Source organism: Ambystoma mexicanum, chromosome 10 (genome assembly GCF_040938575.1).
Source record: "Ambystoma mexicanum isolate Mex_15411 chromosome 10, UKY_AmexF1_1, whole genome shotgun sequence".
NCBI classification, from domain to species: Eukaryota; Metazoa; Chordata; class Amphibia; order Caudata; family Ambystomatidae; genus Ambystoma; species Ambystoma mexicanum.
The window spans coordinates 536,573,225-536,589,364 of NC_090932.1; the positions used below are offsets into that span (position 1 = coordinate 536,573,225).

Genomic DNA, 16,140 nt, shown 5'->3' on the forward strand with positions numbered 1-16,140 from the left:
CCTCGGACGGCCGGGCTCTTAGGGACCCGGCAGCTGGCGAGGACCACTTCTTCGAGCGCTTCCTCTTCCTCATGTGTTCTCCTCAGATGAAGGGGCTCCTAAAGGATATTGTGAAGGTCATCCCGCAGGTGGCTCTACCCGACTCTCCTCTGCGGGTACTCCTGTTCCTCCAGCACTACCATCTACAGGGCTGGTAACCCCTACGCCCCCATCTCTGCCAGTCCAGGCCCTACCAGTTATTCCGACCCCTCAATCTCCTCATATACCACCAATGCCCCCCCTCCTCAACAGTCGTACATATCTTTGGAGCCGAACTTAGCGGGGACCCAGTCAGCCCCTGTGTTCCAAGGCCCAGACTCCCCTCTGTCTGTAAAAACAAGGGGGAAGGGGGACAATGACAACTGAGGACGATGACGTCCAGGACGATGAACCCTCTGCATCCATTGAGGCCTTTCAAGACCGCCTTCAGGCCCTGGCAGAGTTCTTGGGGGTCCCTCTGCCTGAGGAAGCCCCCCCCCAGGAGTATGGAGTGCTAGCAGAGCTCTTGGGTAAGCGCACCACGATCCTTCTGGAGAGGGATGCCAGACCGGATGCCCTGCACGTGGTGCGAAATATCTGGGAGAAGCCCAGGGCCAACGCACAGATGAACAAAGTTAGGCAGCAGGTTCAGGTTGAAGGACGGGGAACCAATTCTCCTGGCCTCCCATCCGCAGCCGCATTCTTCAGTGGTGGCTGCGGCCTCATTATATTCTAAACCATTGTCTTGGTCGTCTTCCTCCAAAGGATCCGCCTCCAGTTCTCTCCAAGCAGGACAAACACCTAGAGTCTTTCGGAAAGCACTGTTAGTCCATCTAAGGACTGCATCTGCGGAAAGCCAATGCAGACACCCTCTTGGCTGTGGATAACCAGAAGCTGTGGCGGGAGCTCAGGGAATTTCTGCCCGACCTCCATTCGGGTGAACAAGCCTCCTTCAAGGCTGGTCTGGCAGATACCCGGGCCATTGCGCAGGACCTCATGGAGTCTTCGGTCCTCCACATCGACACAGCCAGCAGAGGGCTGTGCCTTGGTGTCGAGATGAGAAGGATGGCGTGGATGCATGCAATTAAGTTTAAATCTGATGAGCAGGAGCGGATTCTGGATCTGCCCTTCAAAGGTGTGGACCTCTTTCATTCGTTAACAGATGACGAGTTGACAAAGAAGAAAACCTCCACGCAAATTGCTAAGTCCTTACCCATCCTGTTAAAACCAGGGCAGAAATCCTTCCCTCTGTCCCAGGGTAGGACTGAGCTCAAACCCTGCACTTTCTCCGGCTTTGAGGGGTTTCGGGACCATGATACATGGATGCCTGACAGTTCGTCCAGTGACACCAGGAGGAAGCAGCAGAAGACTTCACATGGGTGTTTTCTGCCCGCCCCCAACCCCTCCCCGCCTCTGATGCCAATAAGCAGGGATGTCAAGGAATGGGAACATAGCTCTCCTGTGGGGGCTGTTTGGCTCTTTTCCAGGACACCTGGAAGCGTCCTTTCAGCAACTCCTGGATCCAGTGGCTTCAGTCTTCCTCTACCATCCTCTCCTCCTCTTCGTCAGATCGGGTCCCCGGCTCTTTTATGGGAGGTCCTTTCACTGTTGGAGATGCCGGCTATCGAAACGGTTCCTCTTTCAGATGGGTACTGCAAAAATCCTGGAATAGTACCCAGAGCTCCCAACAACAGCCAGGCTGGCCTGAGGGTTGTCCTGGACCCGTCGTTACTGCTGAAACGCTTCAAGATGAGAACTCCTGTGCACATAACAGAGTCTGTGTGCAGGGGACTGGATGTGTTACCTGGACCTCAAGGACGCATACCTCCATTTACCGATCTACCAACCGCATCAGAGATTTCTGCGATTCACGATTGTTGTATCACTTTTAGTATCGGGTGCTGCCCTTTGGCCTGAACTCAGCCCCTCGTGTCTTCACAAAGTTAAACGCAGTAGCTGGCCTTCTGTACTTAGAGGGCCATCATCATCTGTACCCTTATCTGGACAACTGGCTGGTGAGGGTGGGGTCACCCGACGGGGTGTTGCACTCCTGCCAGAGATTGGCGTATATCCTTTATCAGCTGGGGTTCTCCCTCAACCAGAGGAAGTCACAGTTGTGCACATCTCAGGATCTGGTCTTCCTAGGGGGGCATTGGGACACTACAGTTCAGCATGTGTTCCCTACGCTCGAGCGGCTCCTGACACTCTGCAAAGTGGTGGGGCACTTTCTGGCCATCTCGACCACCTCGGCATGGTGGGTACAACATATTCTGGGTCTCATGGTCTCCTGCATACTCACTGTACGGCACGCTCACCTAAAGATGAGGCACATCCAGCTTCACCTGGCGGCCAATTGGGATCATGAGACAGGGTCTCAGTCAGACAGGATCCCAATACCACCACCCTTACTGCCTGATCTTCGCTGGTGGATGATGGATGGCAATGTTTGACCTGACCAGAGCATACCTTGGTGGATACAACTGGCTCCTCTCTTTCGGGGTAGGGGGCTAGTCTCGAGGGCTATGCAATTCATGGTGCATGGTCCAGGATGGAAGCCCTCCTGCATATCAATCTGCTCGAGCTCAGGACAGTGGGCTTGGCCCTCAAGGCGTTTTTGGCCCTCATCAGGGACTGGTCTGTTCTGGTCAGGACAGACAATTCTACTAAAATGTTTTACCTGAACAAGCAGGGTGCCACCCCCCAACCCCTCCTGCTCTGCATGGAAGTGATATCGATCTGGGAATGGGCATGACCGAGGGAGTTGATTAAAGCAGTCCACTGCAGAAGCGGACCAGCTGAGCCGCTTAGTGTTCAACACCTATGAGTGGGAGTTGCACACCAACTCCTCCTTACCCTGGTTCCAGTGTTGGGGATTCGTGGACATGGATTTGTTCACATCCTCTCTGAATTTCAAATGCCCCCAGTTTGCTTCATGTGTAGGACGGGGTCTGGGGTCTCTGGGGGATGCCTTCCCGATCTGTTGGCATGGCCGAAGGTGTTAGGCGTTCCTGCCCACCCCTCCACTCCAACGGACCACATCCGCAGGTTTCGGCTTTGGTGGGTTGCAGCCTCATCCTGATTGCCCACCACTGGCCTTTGAGACCCTGCGTAAATACCTCCCCTCTCGAGCCCTTCGCTCCTCCACTTCGAACTCCTTCAAGGTTGGTTGTTTTCAAAGAAACAAGCTAGAGGTGGATCTCGGTCTTCGGCTGGGGCCTCACTTTGGAACAGCCTCCCGACTACCTTGAAACTTAAGGATCTCTCTCTCTCTCTCTCTCTCTCTCTCTCTCTCTCTCTCTCTCTCTCTCTCTCTCTCTCTCTCTCTCTCTCTCTCTCTCTCTTCACTTATTTATTCTTTTCTCTCCTCTGTTCCGACCGTTCCACTTTTACCCTTCCACACATGTTCTCCCTTTTCCATGCACTTGCGTGTTCTTAATGTCACTGGGCCTAGTAGGGTCGTTATTTTTGTTCTCCCCTCTGCCCTTCTTTGCTTGGTTGCGCTCTGAAACACTTGTGTATGAGCGCATTATAAATACAATATCATATACCCTGGTTTTTGAATCTGCTGCAAGTGTGCTCCCTGGATCCCGTCCACCTTCCTATCTCCAACAGGGGGGATTCCCGACACAGCAGGGTGGGGCAGTGAAGCATCCAGAGCCAGCCAAGCTGACGTCCTGGTTCCTGACTAGCTGAGGCTTCAACATGCTCAATTTTCGGATGACAACTGAAACCTAATTTAGCAGGCCGGGAGGCCCTCGACTCAGTCCCAGTATAAGAGTAAATGGACTAGGTTTTGCCATTGGGCTTGGGACAAGGTTCTGGACCCTGTCACTTGTCCTGGATGCCATACTGGCTATTTTAGTGCACCTGGCTCGTTCTAGAGTTCAGGTGGATACTTGCCCCACTTATTTGGTGGTCATTGGGCTTATACAAATTCCCCTGAGCATATTTTCTGCGGCCAACCCGGTGGTTAAGGCCCACCTTAAGGGGTTGTCCAAGCTCTTTCTGCCTATGCACAGGCCGCACCCGGCACAATGATTTTTGCCCAATAGCATCTGTGGACATCCGCTTGGTGATACTAAAAGACAGTTTTACTGGTAGCTCTCACCTTTGTGCGCAGGGTTACTGAGCAGTAGGCGTTCTACTCACGCAAGCCCTTTATCACATATCACAACAACAAGATCATCTTGAGCACTCGCCCAAACATCTTGCCCAAGGTGTTCTCTCCATTTCATCTGAATCAAGAGATCTGCTTGCCGGTGTTCTTCCTGAACTCACAGTCAGAGCCAGAGAAGGCCTTGCATTCCTTGTACCTCAAGAGGGTCCTCAAGTTTTAGATCTCTCGGATGAAATCCTTTAGAAAGTCCGAGGCATTGTTTGTGACTTTTGGGGGCTCCTCTTAAGGCTTCCATCGCCCATTTGGTGGTTCAGGCCATTTCGGAGGCGTACATGGCCATGGGCCTACTGTTCCTGTGGGGATTCATGCCCATGCAGTCAGACCTGCTTCTTGGGATGTTATCAGCAAAGCGGCTTTATGGGCCACTTTGTCTGCCTTCTGTAAGCCCTACTCATTGGACACCTGCTCCAGGCCCGATAGTTTGGTCAGGTGGTTCTGAAGAACCTTTTTGCTTCGTCCTAGATATGAGGCAGTTTATCAGAGCTCCACCTTAAGTTTCTTGTTCGGTAGAATCACCCACAAGGATAGAGGAAAGGGGGCAGGACGTATGAGTAATTAAAGTTACTCACGTAGTGACTAGAGCACTCATAGTCCCATTTCCTCCATACGTCCCACCCACCTTCCCCCCGCTAGTATGCCAAGGGCTCATATGTAAAGTTTCCGATGTGTTCAAAGTGGACTGAGGTTAGGTGCCGGAGGGCGGGGTCTCAGCGGGTCTTTCCCACGCCTGAGGCTGCGCCCCGCACACAATACAAAATTTAAAGGGATAGCTACACTTTCGCTACCAAAAGTTCTGGTACAGTCCCCATGTTGGGGAGGAGAGGCACCCACAAGGATGAAGGAAAGGGGTCTATGGTCTAGGAGTACTCTAGTCACGACGGTAAGTAACTTTAATATTTTCTGATGTAGGTCATGTTCCATGTACTGATCTATTTTCCCATATTCTTTTTCTCCAGGCATTAAATAAGGCCAAGTTGAAACATTCCGCTGCAGTGAGGTGAAGATGGCCTAGTGAAAGTGAAAAGGAAGTGAAGATTTGCCTATCACAGTGCCCGTAGATTTTCATGCCTTGTTTTGTGCAAATATCGTGTTCGTTTTGTAAAAATGTATTTGTAACTTCTTGTAACCTTGATTAGTAAAAAAAAAATCACTTTGTTTTAAAGCTATTAATCATATATTAAAGTCACTGTTTTAGGTACAACATTATAGCAGCTACTTGAATAGAGTTTAATGTTGGTTCCAAACAACGCTCCTGGTTTCAAAGCCTCTCAATTTACAGTCGGTGTCTTTTTACTGGCCACAAAATAGGGCTTCCCCGTTACTTCCCCACACTGCATGGTTTTAAAGCAAAGACTGACCATTCTGCAAGCTTTAACCTTTTCGGCTGGCTGCGACAATGCAGGCACCTTTTTAAGAAACACTGAACACCTTTAGTTGCCGAATTTCCAATCTCACGCTACAAGTAATGTCATCAGCTGTCATGTTTTACTTACCTTATAACAAGAACATTGTCCATTGTTTAATATTGTGGTGAGTATGTTTCCGTTGTAGTGCTGTTTTGGAGCAATAGACCAAATGTAACGAGTTAACCTTCATGCTAATCAGAAAGATGTTAAGTCTCATTGGAAAAAGGAAACGTCAAGACGTTTCTCCCCAGAGCCTTACTTAGCAGTGTTTCTTCACCTGTGCTCTAAACTTAGACCGAAGGCGTTTCTGGGGCAAGTAAGGGGTGTATATGGAAGCTACCTAGCTTTATTCTAAATTTGGTGCTTGAAAGGTGCAACGAGATATCCTTTCTCAAAGCCCATACAAGATCAGACATTCACTGGAGTACTTGTTGCCTTTCTGGTCCTCTGTGCCAGCTTACATTGTGCAGCTTGTTCTAATTTACCTAACTAAATGGCATGCTCCAGGACTGGCTGTGTTGCTGCAATCCTAAAGGAGGGAACATATGTACATCTGGGGACTGCTATTCTGTGTTTTCCAAAAGCAGGAGAGTTGTTTTAAGGTTTAACAATTTGCAGCAGCTGGCATTGGGTGGTGCTGATAATAAGCTCCTAGCCCCACAGGTTGAAGTACTGTTGAAGTAAATCCGCAATGCTGATTTCACACTCACCTACTGGTAGCAAAGTCTTTCTCCTCAGTACTTTGGAATTGTTGGGATGAACAGATCTTAGATACTAGTACACCAACCTGATAAACGCACTTTAAAAATAGTGGTCATTGTTGTAGCTGCTTTTGTAAACAAGGTGGCTTTTGTATACCTATTTTCATTTCATCAACTTTTTTTTAATGAACCCTACTGATTTTGTGGTAAAAACGTATATATTCTGGATCTGTGGTAAAATCAGCTTCTCAGGAATGGTCTTAGGTGGATCTTCCTGCTATTGTTAAACTGTGAAGGATGAGCATTCAAGCATTTCACTGAAGCGACATGCACCTTTGAACTATGTGCATGGAAAGAATAATAGAGAAGTCAAAGAGGTTTTCATTTCAAGAAAGTGTAAACAAAACGTAATGCAATAAATGTATATTCATGAACTTTGTTTTTTAAATTTGATTTAATTTCCTATCTTGTAATTGGTCTCTCAAAAATAGCAAAGTCCACAAATGTTGAAAATGTTAATCTCCAAACACTTGGCCCAAATTACTTTTTTAATATCGCATTAATGTAAACTAGCCAACACTTAAAACGAGTTTTGTGAAGAAGTGATGTTCTGATTTAAGGTTTAAATTATAGTTTGCTGGACTTTGTGTTAGGGAAATACTTTCTTTGGATGGTGTTTGTCCCTTAACATTGCAGTCCCACTTTTTTTTCAAGTTTGTAGGTTGATTTTCAAGTGTTAATTGTGAGGGGTATACAAGTGTTTTGTTTTAAATTAATTTGTGGATTTTGGTAATACAATTTATCTTTGTAATTTCGCAATACACCTTACTTGATTAGAAATTATATTATTTTCGTTGTCACTGCTATCTATCGCATAAAATAATACATTACGATTCTTCTTTCGAAGCAAGGCTTCTGTGGTGTTTGTGCGGTACTTAAGACTACCAACATGAAGATTAGCTGCAGGAACGAGCACACTTTAGGAACCACCACCATGAGATAAAAATAGACATTAAAATGCAGTTTAAACTGTACCATGGCACGCATCTGTGGAGTGGTTTTCTAAGAGGTATCCAGGTAGGGTCCATGTCTGTTTGACCTTTGTAGTGGGGTTAGGTTTAATTTCACATATCTCGAAGTTTGATTGCATAAAATCAATGCTGGGAACTGAGTTTTTGCTGAGGGTTTGTGCTTAGCTGTTTCGAAGATAGGGAGGGGTGTCCTGCCATCCGTAACTCTCATGCACAGCGCTCTAGTTTTCCCATGTCATGAGTAAGTTCTCGATCCAGTTCTGCTCTTGTCTTTGTGTTCTGGGAAATTGAAGTCTGTATTTGTGCTGGAAAAACGGGTCTGAATTAGAAACTCAAGTTTAACTAATTACAACTGGAGAACCCAGATTGCTCTCAATATATTGAGATTCTAATATAGGAAGAAAGATGTAGAGACTAAAAGCATTGTGTTGTAGAAGGCCTGGTAATGAGATTACATTGGCCTTTTGATCCCAATTTCCATACAAAAATATTTAACTTTGAAAACGCAATAATGGTAATATAGGAACAAAGACTGAGATGAAGACTAAGAGTTGCTGATGTTGCAACATAATGGGATGTTGATAGAGTGTTAAGAATGTATCATTATTTGTGGTTGGTTTCCACTGGTGAGGTTAAATGGCCCAAAGCACCAATGGCGAGGAATGGGCAAGTGTGTCAGTAGTTTCAGATTACCCTGGGTTTAACAGCAGATATCTATATGTAATCTGCAGAACAAACATTGCCACTCCCAGGAAACGACCTCCTTATTCTGACCACTAGTTGCAAAGACTTTGAAAGTCTCAGACCGGTTTTCTATAAAGGGAAATGGGTCACAGAACTGGGCGTTGACTTAAGAAATGGGCACTGTTCTATATAATGGTATGACATGCACACATTCTGGAACAGAATTGCATGACTTTCAAAAAATATAAAATGCAGTGAGGGGAGACAGTGATTACTCCCAAATTGTCACAAGCCCCCTTCTTTTGAAATAACTGAAGCTGAAGGAAATCTTTGAAGAGAGTGGCACCTAAGTGAAGAAGGAAATGGCAATCTAAGCTGCGTTTTCCTTGCAGTGGGGGCGGTGAATCGCTCGCACTACAAAACAAGTGTGACTGTAATTGGTAAATGTGAGTCTAGAGTCTGATCTAGTCTCCTCAGCCGTTGGAGGGGGGTGGTTTTCAGTTTGGTCTTTGGGAAGGGCTGCAGTGTTGTCTGTGCCAGACGTGAGTCTTTTCTGGTTTCATCGAGGGGACTGGTGACTGGTGTGGTTTCTCAGGAGGAGTCTGGTCTCTTAGGGTTGGTGCTCCTGGTGGTCTGCTCGCTTCTCTTTTTGGAGCAGCTCCTTAGTCTAGTACGGCACCAAAGGGTCTGGTCTCTATGGTTGGGAGGGTGGTTCTGGATCTCGACATACGGTTAGGTTGGGTATGGTCTCCAGGGGTTGTAAACCGTGGGTCTCTGGTGGAGTCTGGTCTCTGCATTTGTCTTGCGGGCCTAACTGGTGTAGTGTCTTGGGATACAGTGGGGTTTGGACTCTGGGTGGGGGGGGTCTAGTCTGGCCTGGGGGCTGGTCTTGGGATGGGGAGTTAGATTGGGTCTGGTCTCTGGTCCTGTCAGGTGACTGTATCCCTGGGTGGAGATGAGCCCTGGTCTGTGTGGGATGTGGGTAGGGGGCTGGGAGCTATCATTTAGGCCTCTACAGGGTGTCTGATCTCTAGGGGATCTTCTGGTCTGAGTTCAGAGTCTCTGGGGCTTGGTCTGGTCTCTGATGGATCCTCTGCGGTCGGGTCTGGTCTGGTCTCGGATGGGTTTTCTGGGGTCTGGGCTAGTCTTGTTACGGATACTCTGGAGCGTGATTAGAGAAAGTGTAGGACGAGTTGAGTAGGAAGAGCAGCAGGAGTGAATGCATAATAGGTGAGCACTGCAGAGTGGAGAGACCGCACAGTAATTGGCAAGCTATGTGTAGTCTCGAGTGCAGCAGGGAGGAAGGAAAAAGCAAATGCTCATAGGCAAAGAGGCCAGTCAGCAGTTGGTCTTGAACCTTCACTGTTCCGATCTTGATTGGGACGCCACTAGGGAGTTCAGAAGTGATCCGCTCTTGCCATCTGATCGCCTAGTCCATCAGTGGTTCATCTTTCTGATGTTGACCCGGTTGTTGGCATGAGAGGATTTCTTCCTGAATGGTGTTCCCGGAAGAGTCTCTTGTGTCCTTCAGCTGGAGATTGAGGCCACTCAAAATGGCCACATGTACTTCCTGTATAGCATATTGACACAGTTCCTATTGGAAATAGTAGAATCATCATAGAAATAGTAGAATCATCATTACTAAGAATAAGAAACCTGAAGTAAGAAAATTCTACAACTCATACAATTTCATGTTCATGATCATTTTGAACATTGAAAGGTAAATTAAACTACAGCACATAATAAATATCACTTTAAATGTTGTACCTGTGGTTCTTGTCTGTCTTCCATATCCACTGCATCAGTAGTAAACTACTTGTACATAGCAACACATGAAAAAAGCATGCCAAATATTTCTTTATTTATTAGTGAATTAACACAGTACGAACAATCATAATCAATACATCTTCACATCTTGTGTGGTTCACTATTAAGTTTTTCTCCAACTCCCCCCCTGCCTTTCAGCCCCTGCCCCCTCCCCTCTTTTTGCACACGGCCTCAGGCGGTCCAGTGTCTCGTTAGAGCTTTCGATTTAAGCTTTCTGTCCCTTGGTTCGACTTTATTTGGTAAGAGTCTCCTTTCCATGTTCACTTTTTTAATTTCTCAAACATCCTTCCAGGGTCTGATCTCGGGCTCTCTTGCACCCTTCATATTTTCCACCTTCACTGGTTCCCCTCACCTCACTTGTTCTTTGCTTCTACCCACTGTGACCATCTTTTGTGTTCCATCCCCCCACCCCCTGCAGCTGTCTCCTTCCTTCGACTCCACAGTTCTGTCAACCAAATGTGGCCCCACTATGGCATACCTCTCTTGATGGAGTCAGGCTGTGTATTTGACCAGTCAGTTGTTCCGTCCTATATATTTCCTTTGCTTTCAGGGCCCACTGTCGCTCCCCTGGCAGCTTCTCTTTTCCATCCTCCTGCCAGACAGGCCCTTGCCACCAGCAGTAGGTAGTGTTACCCATTCACCCTCAACAGTTTCCATTCCGAACAAAACCAGCAGAGGGTCCTGATGCCTACCCACCCAATCCAAAGCATTTTTCCATCCCAGGACCTCCTTCCAATACTCCTGCATCTTATCACATGCTCACCCCATATGCCAATAGCCTGCTATTTGCCCACATTTCCGCCAGCACTAGACATGTTAGGTCCCATTGCCACCTATACAGAAGTTTAATCCCATGCAACTTGTATTGCAAGAGATGGACGTTCGGTGCGCATTCTCGCACAGCTTTCTCCATTGTTCATCCTCCCTTTCCATTTCCATGTCCCTTTCCCATTTTTCTTAAGTTTCTATCTCCCCTTCCTGTGCTTCCAGCAGGGCCTGGTACAGTCTAGATATCAACCCCCTTGTACCACTCATTATACGCAGTATCTTTTCCGTGCCGGTCAATTCCCTTTGCTGCTCCTCCTTCCATTTTGCCAACATCAGCACCCCTTTGAATACCGAGACCGTACCTATGCCCATCCTTTCCTCAAGCTCTGTTCTGGCTATAACTACACCCTCCTTGAGAACTTGCCCTAATCTTTCCAATATCGCATCAAACTAGTCCTGAAATCTATGTGCTCTGCAATGTGGTCTCGTATTGGGGGGTGGGGAGGCCCATATATTGCTCAGTGGGGATGGCCATCTCGTAACTCTCACCATCTCCTTTCTGACCCTCCACAGCCTCTAGATCGAATCCAAGATTATGCGCGCCAGCACCCTTTTTGGGATCGCCGTCTGCGGCGCCCAGAGCCACGCCCCCAGTGTGACTGGCCTCAGTTGGAAATGTTAAACCCCCACCCACTGTTTCTGTTTATCTACCTGCAGATGGAGGACCAAAGCTCTAAACTGCACTGCCCTGTAGTTGGTACGCATGTCGGGTAGGCCCACTCCACCCTTCTCTTTAGGCTGAACCAGTATTCTGTTTGAGACGGTTTCTTTCCGTGCAATAAAAATGTTCCTATTCTCCTTTTTATTTATGTAAAATGCGAGTCTGGTAGCTATATAGGCAGCGCCTGGTACAAATAAATCAGCCGGGGGTGAAGTGTCATCTTGACCACATTAAGTCTACCTAGCCATGAGATGGTGATCCTCGACAATGTTTCTAGTTCACCCAGTAGTCTGTGCAGCAGGGGGGGTGACGTTTAACTCGTATAATGTGTCTAGGTCCCTGGGTAGTCTCACCCCCAAGTATTTTATACTTTAGATTTCCACTGGTATTCCCAGGCCATCCCGGTCCATTCCCTGTTTCCCCGGCTCATCCTCCAAGGGGAGGAGCACGGACTTGTTTACATTCACTTTGAATCCAGATACCCTCCTATAATCTTCAAGTGGCCAAAGCACTGTTGGGACGAACTCTGTTAATCCTGAGCGATGCAGCAGAACGTCGTCGGCATACATACTCGTTTTATGACTGTCCGCCCCCACCCTTACGCCTCTTATCCGTTCGGCTCCCCCTTATCTTCTTCCCCAGGGACTCCATTGTCAGGCGGAAAAGGTGTGATGACAAAGGGCACCCCTGCCTTGTACCCCTTAACTTTATTCCGTTCAGCACCACCCTCGCTGAGGATCTGAGTAAATTGCCCCGAAGACTTGGCACATCCTGTCCCCTACCCCTATTTTCCGCAGTACGGCGAATAAAAACCCCCATTCGACCCTATCGAAGGCCTTTTCTGCATCAAGGAGTAGCAAGGCATATCCAGCCGGGTCTCCTTTGACATTTTCTATTAAATGTAAGGTTTTCCGGAGCGCATCTGGGCCCTGTCTCGCCGCCATGAAGCCCATTTGGTCTGGGTGGACTATGCAAGGCATCTTTTCCTCAAAACATGTTGCCAAGATTCACGTAAATATTTTCTCATCTACGTTTAGTAGTGAGATGGGGCGATAGGAGGAGCATTGAGTTGGATGCCTTCCCTCCTTCGGTATTCCCGTTATCAGTGCTCTACTAAATGTTGTTGGCGCCTCCCCCGTGTCCAGGATGCGATTATATAACTTAACCATGTGGCGTACCAGGACCCCTGGATATCTTACCCTACCATGTAACCATCCTCCCTGGTGCTTTCCCATTCGGGAGGTGTGTTATCGCCTCCTGCACCTCTTCCGCTGTTATCTGGCTCTCCAGGTAGTCCACTTCTATGCCTGTAAGCCTGGTCATTTTCACCTCTGTACCCTCCACTGGCGCTTCTGATTTATATAACATCTCATAATATTGATCAAAGCTTTTGACTATCTCTTTAGGCGTCGTTCTATGGCCTCCCGCGGGGCCCCCCAATGAAGACACCCATCTTTCCGCCCTCTGGGCCTTAGCCTTGCTGCCAGGAGGGCATCAGCTTTGTCCCCTTTTCATAAGATTTATGTTTTACGGTAGCCTACAATCCTCAGGGTTTCCCCCATACCAAGCGCTTTCAATTCGGCCCTCTTTGACTGCAGTTCTTCCCATCATCTCGTCTGTTCTTTCCTCCCCAGCATGCATCCTTTTCTACCCTTCCACTATCTCATTTCGGAGCCTCTCCTCTAGTAGGTGTCTCCCTTTTCCGTCGTGCACTCTCTCTCAAGATCCCCCACCAAGTTGCCTTCCCCGCATCCCAGACCAACATGCACGGACCTCCCCTGTATAATTCATCTCAAAATATTCTGCTACTGCTCTGGCTAGCTGGTCCGGAAAGAGCGGATCCTTCCAAAGTGATTTGTTACAGTGCCAGCTGCTATCTGGTCTGAGCAGTCCTTCTATATACAGGGCCATCCGGACCATATCATGGTCGGTCCATCCCACTGGCCTAATGTTACAGCTCATCCCCCTTCTCCCCTAGCCCCTATTCAAAAGTAGGTAGTCGATCCTAGTGTATGTGTTGTGCGGTGCAGAGAAAAAAGTGTAGCCCCTCTCTTGCGGGTGTAGCAGTCGCCACATGTCCACTAACCCCCGAGTCTCTATTGCGTACCCCAGGTGCCGAGTCTGTCCCCCCCGCCCAGGGGCCCTTCCTCCCCCTTTGGTCTCCTGTCCCATGTTTCATTTGCCCATGAGTTGAAGTCACTTCCTATGATGTAGAGCTCCACTTCCAATCTCGGTACTTCTTTCAGAGTTTTCTGTAGGAATTGGGCTTGCCCCTTATTCCGCACATGTACTGTGGCCAGTATTACTCTCGTCCCCACCAAAGTACCCTGCAGTATCAACAGCCGTCCCTCCAGCAGTTTGGTGACTATGCACTCCCGTATTCTGCAGTGCTTATGCCTGACCAGTCCCACTCCCCCTTTCTTAGCTGTCCCAGAAGCCCAGTGGAGTTGTCCTATGCCCACCCCTTTGAGGGTTCTCTCCCTTCCCTGCACTTGCCTCAATTCCTGCAGAAAAAGCACATCTAGGGACACTTTGTGGAATTCAATCCCAACCAAAGACCTCTTTGTAGGTGAGTTTAGACCTTTTACATTTAGTGTGCCCACCACCTCATCTTTCCCCATCTCGTTGCTGCCCCCTTTCCCACCTTTCTTTCCCATTTGTGGATATTGACCCTCTTATTACCACTCCATCTGTGTTTCGGAATTCGCTTATCTGAGACACCCGTCACCCTGAGCCCCCCCCTTATTACTAAAAACCCTTTTCTTTTGGACTTAACTGTGTGTAACTGAAACCTGTTCCGTAGAAGTCATTGAGTTGCCCGCTTTTCTAAAAGGACCACCTTGGAATGTGGATGTACCCCTCCCTCCAGCGTTTAGTGTTCGTACCTTTGCGTCCCACCTGGGACCTTCATTGTGTAGAGAAGGAACTAAGTACTCCACCTCAACCATCTTGCCCATTTTGCCTATATGTTGGGAACCAACGTGTGAGACACGTGCAGTGCCATTGAAAATACAGATACCAAGGAGAATCCTGGAAGCAAGGTTCCCATTGAGAAAACCATACCTGCATACGAGACAGTATGATGGCCATTTGAATGAAATCCCAGAAGAAACAGAGCAAATGTCTAGAAGAGCAGAATGGTAACGTCACACAAAGCCAGACTGAGGTGCATAGAAGAGATGCAGAGACAAGAGAATGAAGATATTCTATAAGGCCTCAAAGTATTAAAGATAAGTGACAACTTGGGCTCAAGATGAAGAGGCTTATGCTACAGAAACGATGACGGAATCGTTATTTTACATGTTTACATATGCAAAGAAGCGCAAGCAGACGAAGTATTCTTGAGGCTAGCTATGTAGTGAATAGATTGTGGCATGCGCCAATGTATGCATATATAGGAGCAATTAAAGAATGAATGATTCCACTACGTGTTATAGCAGAGCTGGACTAGAAAAGGAAGGCCTTTCCAGTGTGTCGCAGTTGAAAATGCAATTCAAATACAGGAGTGGATCTCAGAAGGGCGAGGCTGGTCCAGCCCAAAGAAGCCAAGGTCGTATCGGACTGGGATGAACAGACATTGGTTACAAATCGTGTGAAAGAACGAAACTCTGGTTCAGATGACGTGGACGAAAACGAGGAAGACGTCAGAGTTCTGTTAAATTTTATTTTAAATGCACCAGAGCTCAAATTTGTGGTCTTCAGTCACGTGGATGGATGGAGTTGGACAAACATGACAAACCACACCTACGCAGAGAGACCGAGCGTGCCTCTACTCCACTGATTTCTCCAGAGCAAAGAACATTTCCAAGGCTGAGTTCAAAGCCGTAATTGTCATGCAGACCACTGAGGAGGTGATAGATGTTGTGCTAATTGATGGGAAGCTATGGTTATGTTACGCTCATCTGGTCTCTGCGGGGGCGTTGGGGCACGGTTGCAGCCCTCCCAGGAAGTAGAACCCCCCTGTCTGCTTTCTACCGCCGTAAATAGGCTGTGGGCTGCTGCAATGAATTGGAACACTGCTCCTACGTAGATATGAGAGGACGTAAGTTTGCTGGCCTGTGAGTGAATTCCCTCTCAAACCCTTCTTCCTATAGCGTGGTTTCCGTGAACATGCATCGACCCATTAAGGCTCACCTGTAGATTATTAATGGAGAGCTATCCGTCCTGCTACTTCTGGCAGGGGCTCATTTAGGATGAGGACCGAGTTCCTTCACTGGTCATTCATACGTGGTGTCCAGTCCAGCTGCGAGTATTCCACGCCTTTCTGGTAAGTGTCTCTCAGTTTTTTCTTTGTCTTGAAGTATTTGTATTGTCTTTCTCACAGCCTGTTGTCAGCTCTGTAATAATGTCTATCTTTCTCCCAAATAGGTGTGATTGCGGCCCAGCAGAGCTACAGAGCACGAGGTGGCTCCAGATGAGGAGCGCAGGATCCTGCGGCGGTCCGGCAGCAGGTAAGTGAGCTTTTAAGGATAAGTGCAAAGAATTTTGCAAGCGCGACCTCAAACTGAAAGTTTGTAATGTCTAACCTTGCCTTTTGTCCTTTTACAGGGTCCGCCTTCGTGGATGAAGATGTCGTGCTGTTAAGGGACATCAATTCAGCACTCTGACTAAGTCAATGCCGGGTCTGGGATGCCCAAGGGAAGCCCTTATTTATATACTTTTATGACAAGTTATAATCTGGATGATAAACCCTTGTATAACGCCCCTCTCTTTGAATCCCCCTGACCTCACTGAGCCAAGAAGTAGGTTTGTTTTGCAAATTAAAAGATTTATTTGAAAATTAAACAATATATATATCACACTTTTA

General features: G+C 47.7%; 1 protein-coding gene across 4 annotated transcripts in view; it reads left to right on the forward strand.

The window, feature by feature from the left end:
• The window catches only part of SEPTIN2 (septin 2), a 1,372,599-nt gene extending 1,365,863 nt beyond the window's left edge, over positions 1-6,736 (forward strand). For all 4 annotated transcript variants that reach the window (XM_069618110.1, XM_069618109.1, XM_069618111.1 and 1 more), the window contains one exon: positions 5,152-6,736. The gene's annotated coding sequence lies outside the window, so the exon portion shown is untranslated. The remainder of the gene's footprint in view (positions 1-5,151) is intronic.
• The last annotated feature ends 9,404 nt before the right edge of the window (positions 6,737-16,140 follow it).